This window comes from Oryctolagus cuniculus, chromosome 17 (assembly GCF_051225735.1).
Source record: "Oryctolagus cuniculus isolate XC-2025 breed Fujian yellow rabbit chromosome 17, ASM5122573v1, whole genome shotgun sequence".
NCBI classification, from domain to species: Eukaryota; Metazoa; Chordata; class Mammalia; order Lagomorpha; family Leporidae; genus Oryctolagus; species Oryctolagus cuniculus.
Genome location: NC_142883.1, coordinates 30,932,695 through 30,940,718, shown reverse-complemented (window position 1 = coordinate 30,940,718; position 8,024 = coordinate 30,932,695).

Here is an 8,024-nt window from a genome sequence, read left to right as displayed (position 1 = left end):
TGGCCTTACCTGCTACACCACAGCAGCGGCCCCCCTCATATCCATTTAACTGGCCACACTGCCACACCTAACAACAAGGGTGGCTGGGCAGCACCTATCTCCCTAAAACCTCTATTCTTAGAGAAGTAGAGAAGAGAAGGACAGCAGGAGTGAGGAGCCATCAATCCTCTGCCACACCACACCAGGCATGGCAAATTCTCACCACTGTGAGAATGAAATAAAGTAACTCAGGACACATGCTTCATACTTACCCCTGCAACAGAGTAAATATTCAGTAATTATCAGGTATTCTTTCTAAATGAGATCATCTTTTTTTCCTTACAGAAATGTATATGTTGGTTATAAAATATTCAAACAATACAAAAGAGAGCACAAAAAAGTAAAGATCAGTCTGAACCTCACTTTCAGAGTCAGTCACTGCTAACAACATAAACATATCTATAATTTACCAAGAATTCCCTGAGTCTCAATATGTAGTAACTTTTATAAATGTTTCAGCACTTAAAAAGAACATGTTTATTCTATTTAGAGGATGAATGGTTGATGTATATATCCATTATTTCAGCCATATTATTTGTGGTTGGTATTGTGTGCGGAATTATCTGGTGCAAAAAATGTATGGTAGTTAAATCTTCATTGTGGACCGAATCATTCACAGTTACAAAGTGCTTCAAGTTTCCTTTAATTCTGAGAGTCTGAACCGATATCACAACCTGTCCATTTCTGCTTCCACTTGTCTGGCCAGTTAGGTCAACAGATGGATTTGACTCCAAGCAAATTCAGGGCCAGAAAAGGTTAATTTTTTTTTATTTGAAATGTAGAGTTACAGGGAGGCAGAGGCAGAGGCAGAGAGAGAGAGAGAGAGAGGTCTTCCATCTGCTGGTTCACTCCCCAGATGGCCACAATGGCTGGAACTACGCCATTCTAAAGCCAGGAGCCAGGAACTTCTTCCGGGTCTCCCACATGGGTACAGGGGCCCAAGCACTTGGGCCATCTTCTACTGCTTTCCCAGCCATAGCAGAGAGCTGGATCAGAAGTGGAGCAGCTGGGACTCAAATAGGCGCCCATATGGGAAGCCGGCATTGCAGCTGGTGGCCTTACCTGCTACACCACAGCGACGGCCCTAAAAGGTTAAGGATTTTTAAAAGCTCACTTTTCTTCTTCCCTTCCCTTGCACCAACTAAGGTACAATTTTCTGTGCTTAGTAATCTTAGATTTCATAAGAACCTGAGATTCTTTAAAAACTACATATCCTCCTATTTGGATACACCTCTCCCACATTGAGAAGGACAGTGCCAGAGAGTAGCAGGTGCAGCAGCAACTCAAGTCCAGAGAGTTTGAATTTCCCTAGATTTCAAAGGAAGCTAGCAGTTCACAGCTAATGTGTAGTTCAAAGACATTTCAAGGGCTTCTCTTGATGCCTTTCAAAGTGACACATACACCTTAACATTTTGTGCTTCATCTGTAGGGAAGCAGCTACTTCAGAACTGGCATCCATATTTACAAAGAAACAGGTAAACAGCTTTCCAAATTTAGTCTAATTCCTTTTGCATTCATCTCATTAAGATGAAACTATGAAGCAAAAGTCAATTTTGGCTTATTTGCACCTGACATTTCTTTCCCCAAGAAAATATGTTGTCTTTTTTTTTTTTTTTTTTAAAGAAAAATGCCTGCAAACCTTTAAGGCTGCCTATTACATGCCAAGCATTTAGCATGCACTGTCATTACTTTGATCCATAGAGCAAGCCCATTGTGAGTGTGATTATCACCACTGTACAGGCAGAGGTATCAAAGCTCAGAAGGTGAGGTAACAAGCAGAGCTACACACGTAGATCAGTAGTTGCATGAGAAAGCTGTGAGTCAGGCTCGTTCCATTTAACTCTAAAACCTTGGTTTCTATTGTCTGATTGCTCTGAGCGCTGAGTTTCTGGAGGAAGTGGTCAATTCTTCATTTTTCCACGTTTTGAGCAATGTTTCTTTTTCTCCCCTCGCCCCCCTATGGTCTTTCCTGAAGTCTGATGAGAATAAATCCCATATGGAACTACAGAAATGCAAGTCTGAAGGGAAAGAAGGCTAGACTGTGTCGAATTTACAGTTCAGCAAACAAATACAATTGCCTTAAATAAACACTCCAGGAGGGTTGATGGAATCAAGCTTCTTGTTATGTTAATGCTGTAATTCCAGAACATACCTCAGCAGTTCAGCTAAGAACACTGATATAAAGTATTGCTCTTTGCTTATTGCAGATGCTCTATGAAGCTTTGCTGTTGTTTAGAATATATAAACCCTGCAGGGAAATGTTACTTCTCGTGTTAGAAATGCTGGATTTGGAACAGCACAATAGGTAAAATTTTTTGAATTACTTAATTTTGTTTCTCAGAACCAACTAACACCCCCAAGATGTAACTTTGGAAGAGCTGTCCTTCTTGGCTGCAGCTACATTTCCACTAATGTGAATTGTACTGTGCAATACAAGACTAAAAAGACCTGGAGATGAGGAAGATAGCTTACCCGGAACCCCCTGCTCAGACCTGGTGGTGCATAGCATTATCTCTGTGGAACTTTTCACAAATTCAGGACTTTCCCCTCACGTACTGACTCAAATTTATGAGATGTAGAATCACAGGCATGGGCAGCTAGAAAATCTCACAGGTGACCTGGATGTGTGGCCCTGGCTAAGAACTTGGCTGGCCTCTGCCTCCCCTGGGATATCTCGTTGGTACAGAGTAGCAACAAGAAAATATTATCCTGGGGCCAGCGCTGTAGTATCCTGGGGCCGGCGCTGTAGCGTAGCAGGTAAAGCTGCCACCTGAAGCGCTGGCATCCTATATGGGCGCCGATTCGAGTCCCAGCTGCTACACTTCCAATCCAACTCTCTGCTATAGCCTGGGAAGACAGTGGCCCAAGTCCTTGGGCCCCTGACCCAAATTGCTGACTTCTGGCTTTGGATTGGCCCAGCTCCAGCCATTGCAGCCATCTGTGGAGTGAAACAGCGGATGGAAGATTCTCTCTCTCAATCTCTTTGCCTCTGTCTCTCTGTAACCCTGCCTTTCAAATGAATAAATAAATGTTAAAAAAAAAAAAAAGAAAATATTATCCTTTGAATGCTGGCTTCCACTACCAATAACTTTTCTTCCCTGCCCCTTTCATTACTCCAGAAGAAAAGCAAGGAATCATACAATGAAACAAGACAGGCAGATGTTCAAAGGTGGAGAATCTGGATCACTTCATTCTCAATGAAACAGACTTTCATAGTCTGTCGAGAATACCTAGCATGGTAGGGCTTTGAGAGCCACTTGCATGATGCGAAAGGGTTTGGGCAGCAATAAATGCAGTTGTTATTAATGATGCTCAACAAAGAAAACAAAATGTTCCTTTGCATCCAATCATATGGTGAACAGACAGACATAACATCAGAAACCGTGGAATCCAACCACTGCCTTTAACATAACTTGAAACCGAGACCAAAGTGGCAAAAATTATTTCTGTATCCCACGGCTTTTCCCTACAGGACAAACCATTCAATTCAATTGCCAACCTCAGAATATAACTCTGTCTTGCTGAAATTAGAAACAATACATAAACAGCTGTTCAGTCATGTCCAGAAATGAGATTCTACTGTTCAACAAAGCACCAGCATTTTAGCCAAGAAGTGCTAAGGGAGAAATAAAAGACCAATCTGGAACAGATCCTTTAACAAAGGTCTCCATCTTCACAGAGACACATAAAGAGAAAAAAAGATCAAAACTGCCTTTACATTTCCTTTCCTGTCATCAACGTGAATTGTTCTTCAGGTCAGGTATCTGAGTCGATTCAGCCACAGCTTCATTACATGAAGTTCTTCTAGATGTATTATCAGAGGAGAGGGTTCTCTAAACCTTAATGTCCCTTCTTTTCCCAGCCCCTAAACGAAAACCTGGGGAAGAGAACTAGGGTAAGGGTGAAGTTCTGACATACAATAATGTGTTTATATCATTAATGTCTTGTTCCAATTTGTTGGCTGAATTATGTCCCCTCCAAATGCATAGGTGGAATTCCTAGCCCCCAGCACTTCAGGATGTACTGCATTTAAAAATCGGGCTTCAGCGAAGATGACGCCGTTAAAATGAGGTCCATAGGATGGCCCCTAGTCTGATACCACTGGTGTCGTCCGGAGAAGAGGAAGTCAGGAGACAGCCACTCATCGAGGGAGGACCACACGGAGACCCAGGGAGAAGAGAGCCTTCCTCAAGGCAGGGAGAGAGGCTTCGGAAGAAACAAGCCCTGCAGACAACTCTGTTTTATGCTTGTGGGCTCCAGAATTGAGGGACAATACATTTCTGCTGTGGAAGTCACCCCGTCTGTGGTGCTTTGTTATGGCAACCCTAGCCACACGGGTGTACTACGTCACTGTATCCGTCTGCCTCAGAGGTAAGATTTATTCATTCTTTAACAAGCTCCTGCCCAGACCAGAATGCTAGGGTTTTCACATCAGCACTTTAGTTAAAGTGAGGACCTGGGCACTGTATTAGTGTGTTTCTGTTAGCAAATAACAGAAAACCCAACCCCAGTGATTTGATGTAACAAATGGGATGACGGTGTGGTCTCCTCTGCCCCTCCCTGGTTAAGCTGTGTGGTTGGGTTCCTTTGTGGTGGAAAGAGGGCATCAAAAGTTAGTTATGGGGCCGGTGCTGTGGTGTAGCGGGTAAAGCCACCACTTGCAGTACCAGCATCCCATATGGGTGCCGGTTTGAGACACAGCTGCTCCACTTCTGATGCAGCTCTCTGCTATGGCCTGGGAAAGCCATCCTCGGGCCCCTGCGCCCACATAGGAGACCCAGAGGAAGCTCCTGGCTCCTGGCTTTGCATCTGCACAGCTCCAGCTGTTGTGGCCACCTGGGGAATGGACCAGTGGATGGAAGACCTCTCTCTCTCTCTCTCTCTCTCTCTGCCTCTGCCTCTCTGCAACTCTGTCTTTCAAATAAATAACTAAATCTTTTTTAAAAAAGTTAGTTATGTGCATTCCTTCACATTATACATGCTCTAGCCAAGAAGAAAGAAAGGTATCATGTAACCATTAAAATAAGTCCAGGGTTCCCTTTCTACAAGTCCCTGTTATGCTAACAATAATAGCAAATAATATTAATCCAACAGCACGTGCCAAGTACTTCTCTAAGTGCTTTTGCTGCACTAACTCTTCTAATTCTCATAAAAGGGGTGGGGGAGGACGTGTGAACAATGGTGGAAACAACCTAGGTGTTCATAAACAGAGGCATGCAGAAAGAAAATGTGGGATGTCTACAATGGGATACTGTATCCAGCCTCTAAAAAGATGGAGAGCCTACAACGTGAGACAGTACTGGGCCGACCTTGAGGACATGATGCTATGTGAACAGGACGAGAAATCCCACATGAGTCCACTTACCTGAACAGTCACACTCACAGATTATAAGAGTGGCTGCCAGAGGCTGGAGGGGAAAAACCCCAACACAACAGAACGGAATGAGCAGTGGGAGCACCCTGATTTATGAGTTCCATCAGTCTTCCTCCTGCACGTGGCTGTGGCCTCCGGAGAAGCAGCGCCTCGGTCGGTCCCCGCCCCCTCCCGTCTGCAGCCTTTCTTTCTAATACTTGCAGGAGGGTGTGCAACCGCCTTGCTTGTTCTGGCTTGTCGGAGCTGCTTTCTCTGTTACTCTCCATCCACAGCCAGGCGAGAGCAATCAGAGATACGCACGTGGGTGAGGCTTCTGTCGATCCCACCGCCACCCTAGTCGCTGGCCCTCACTTTGTCCAGGCCAGGTGGTTCCCTGTATGGATTAAATGCACCGTTCTGACATCTTTCTGTTTTTAAACTCGATTTCAATTAATTAGAATTTTTCATGAGTAACACACACACACACACACACACACACACAAGAAATGCATGCAGTATGGGCTATAGCCACCTAGTAAATCTAATGTTAATTTCGCCAGGCTTCACCGGTTTGAAATACATAATAGGCCATTTACCGTCTGAATGCTAAATATTTAAATGCCATCGCGGTACAGTTTTCCAGGAAATAATTTGACAGTGCGTTACCACAAGTTAGAAAACACTGGGATCTTTTACACAGTCTCGGACTCCTAGCAGTTGCTGCAAAGTGGCGGTGCTGGTGGGGATGAGGCACGGTGGTCCTCACTCCAGACTGGCTTAGCATGGTAGTCAATGAAAACAGCGTGCACTCAATCACGCTCTGCGAACCACTGGCAGCTCCCTAGCTCTGCATTGCTCTTCCACCCCCTCTGCCTCGCTTCTCTGTCCGCTGAACCCCCTCTGAGCTGTCAAGCCTCAAGGTACCTCCCGCGACCCCGCCCCGCGCTTGCGCGCCCCTCCTCCGTGCTTCGGTAACACCGGGGCGCTCCTCTATTAAAACATTTATAGCCCACATCGTGGTAACCCGCCGCTGTTGCCTGTCAGCCTCACCCACTGCCTTGCAACTCACTGAAGGGGAGCCTGCCCTCTGCACGAAAAATCAGAAAAGGAGGGGCAAGAAACAAGACCATCCCCAAGGCTTCAGTCTTTCACAGCTGCCTCACTCCCTGCTCCCCCACACGCCGGCCCTAGCAGCATCAGCATCGAGCCTGTTGTAACAAGTGACAAATCTGCTTTTAAAGTCATTTTCATTGTATTTGAAGCAGAGAGGGACAGGCAGAGCGAGCTCTTCCACCCACCGTTTCACTCTCCAGGGCTGAGCCATGGAGCAGGGACTCAATTTTGGTCTCCCACCTGGTTGGCAGGAACCCAGGCATTTGGGCCATCACCTGCTACCTCCCAGGTGCGCATGGGCAGGACGCTGGATGCCAAGCAAAGGAGCTGGGACTGAAACTAGGCACTCGCTGTGGGATGCGAGCGGTGTACCAAACGCCCGCCCGGGGGAGGGGGGGGGGTTGGGGGGGGGGCTTTGTAACAGTAGTGCCTTTGGGGGCGAGTCCGTAGGAGGAGATCAGAAATGAGGCTGTGCAATATTCCCGCAACGCTCCGGGAACCATTAACATCCTCCACACTCCTTTCCTTGCACAAACTTTGCTTCCATCCTTGTCTGGGCTGCCCCGTATCTGCAAACGACTGGTGTGGCGTTTGGCTTGCACTGAAGGATAACGTGCATTCCCTTATTTCAAAACGCATTACGGCGGCGGACTGAGCCCCGAGACAGCGGTCGGGCACGTGCGGGCGCTTGCCTCCCGCGTCCGCGTCCAGAGCCCCACTCCCGGGTCCTTGGCGCTGCGCTCCCTTCTGCCCGCCCGACTTCTGAGCCGAGCGCGCGCGAGGGAGGAGAACCGGCAAATCCTCGCGGGCGCGCGGCGCTCGCGGCGCCCGCCCACCCCCGCCCCCGCCCGCTCCCGCGCCCGCGCCCGGCCCCGTCACGTTGGCTGCCGAGAGCATCTCGGGTGCGCCCCGGCGGGGAGGCGCCGGGGGTAGCTAAGGGGAGCGGGTCACGTGAGAGGAGGAGTCTGACCTACTTTCCCCCGGCAGCTGGCGCGTGCGTACTGCTCGTCTGCGAGCCGGCCGGGAGGCTCACGTGGAATCACACGTGCCTGGTCCTCCCGCCGCGGGCTCCGCGCGGGGCGCGCGCACGCCCGGGTCTGCTCCCTGCTGCGGGCGGAGCGGGTGCGCTGAGGCCGGGCGTGCAGGCGAGGGAGCGCTGTGTCTGCGGGGCCCACGGTCCCCCGGTTGAACATCCCGAGGCTTTGGCGAGCTGCTTCGGCATCCCTCGGGGGCTGCCCCCACGGAATACATCGAATTCAGCGTTCGTGGCTTGAGAAAAAAAAAGTCGCTGTGCATTTGTGCTTTGGATCACCAGTTTGCACACCGCGGAATGTGTTCTCTAGCTGGGCTCGCACTTCCGTGAAATGAGCCCTCCCCCTCCCCCAAGGATAAGAGTTCTGTCATTGGTATCACAGGGAGTGCAATCCAAATATCCAACAAGAAAACCGGGGGGAATTCCTGGGAACGCTAATTCTAATGGGGCCAGGCTCGAAACTCTGTGCGGCTCTGAAGACAATGA